The sequence below is a fragment of the Galeopterus variegatus genome, unplaced genomic scaffold (assembly GCF_000696425.1).
Source record: "Galeopterus variegatus unplaced genomic scaffold, G_variegatus-3.0.2 Scaffold1322, whole genome shotgun sequence".
NCBI lineage: Eukaryota > Metazoa > Chordata > Mammalia > Dermoptera > Cynocephalidae > Galeopterus > Galeopterus variegatus.
In genome coordinates, this window is record NW_007727433.1 from 374,451 (window position 1) to 376,141 (window position 1,691).

Here is a 1,691-nt window from a genome sequence, read left to right on the forward strand (position 1 = left end):
ATAGGCATGTTCTTCTCTTGTCCTGGAATTTCCCTGGCAATCATCACTGCCATCCCGCCGTGCACTTTCACGCATGGGCTCCTGTAATCCCACAACAACCCTCTGAAGGAGGTACGGTCATTGCCCCACTTTAAAGAAGAGGAAACGGAGGCACAGAGAGAGGTCACGGGCCTTGCCCAGGATCTCCCTGCCAGGAAATGGCTCGAGGCCAGGTCAGTGTGCAGAACAACCCCACATGGTCATGCCGTCCAGCTGCAAGTTAGGGTTCCCCTACCGAGACCTGGAACAACAGGCTCCCAGAAGGAGTGGGCTCCTGGGGACAGGCTCTTGCCGGGTGCTGCAATCTCACCCCCGCCAGCCTTCCCTGCTAGGGGTGGGGTAGGGGTGAGAGGACACCTCAGGATGGGACCTGGGTTTGAAGCTATTGTCCCTGGCCAGCCCCAAGCATGGTCTTTAAACTGACCCAACAACAGAGGAACAGTGAGTGTGGGCTTCTAACTGAGCACTTAGGTGCAAATCTTCTCTCTTCTGTCAGCCTCTCTGACTCCCAGTCCCCAGCATCAGGACACGAGCACACACCTGCCCTGCCTGCCTGTTGAGTGGACCTGTGTTGGCAACACAGCCTGGCTCCCCCTTCCTTGAAGGTCCTGGGCCCAGGCTGACCTCCAGGGCACCTCTGCCTGATCTAGGCTTTGCAGTTGACATTAGGGCTCCCCGCACCCCTCAGATGCAACTCCCAAGAGTCCTCTTCTCTCACTGTGTTTTGCGAGAACCAGGCCGATGTGGCCTGCTGTGTGTGTGCAGGGTGGTGGTGTGACTTTCTGCCCCCCAGCTCATCACTCAGTGCGGGGGCTGGCGAGAAGGACGGCACTCGGGGCCAAAGGGGCCACGCAATTGAGGCGGCATCCTGGCTGCTGCCATTGTCCTGGCAGCTCTAATCTCCTGCCCCACCAGCTGCTGCAGGTGCCTCCCAGGTGATGAAGGTTCCCCACTGTCCTGAATTAGCAGGTACTCTGGGAGCCCTGCCCCAGGTCTGGACCCTTGTCCCAAAAGGCAAGGCCTATTTCCCGTCTTTAAAGTGGGGGTAATGACACACACCAGGCTGCAGGTCGGAGGGAAACGAGCAAAGCTCTACCCACTGGGAGGTGGAACTTGGTGTGTATGGAGGGAGTCCGTGCTCGCCTTTCTTTCTTCTTGGCGACTGGCGGGTGCAGAAATCAAACCGTGCACCTCGGTGTTATCAGCGCCAGCTCCAACCAACTGAGCCAGCCGGCCAGCCGCTTTTCTTTCTTTAGTCTACCTCCACCCCACGCCACCCCACCCTGCTCGGAAGGCAACGCAATGGGAAAGACACCCTAGGTTGCGTGGAGGTCACCAAGCCGGCAGCTCCTCCGATCCTCAGCCAGTGGCCGCCAGGACAGGGAGAGGGTCTTGGGGGGGTCTTTGGCCTGGGGTGCGGTAGCCAGGGCGCACGCGGGGGAGAGCCAGGACATCACCCTGCGGCCCACCGACCTCGGTAAGTCGCAGTGCCCCGTCTGCCCCCAGTGCCTCCGAGAGTCGCCCCCAATCTGCCCACTCAGGCTCAAGACAGGGCTACTCCGCCGAGGCGCCGCGCCGGGGCATCGGTCCCTCCCGCAGGTCGCCGAGGGAGCCGGGGCCTCGCGCCACACCTGTCCGCTCCTCCGGAGGCC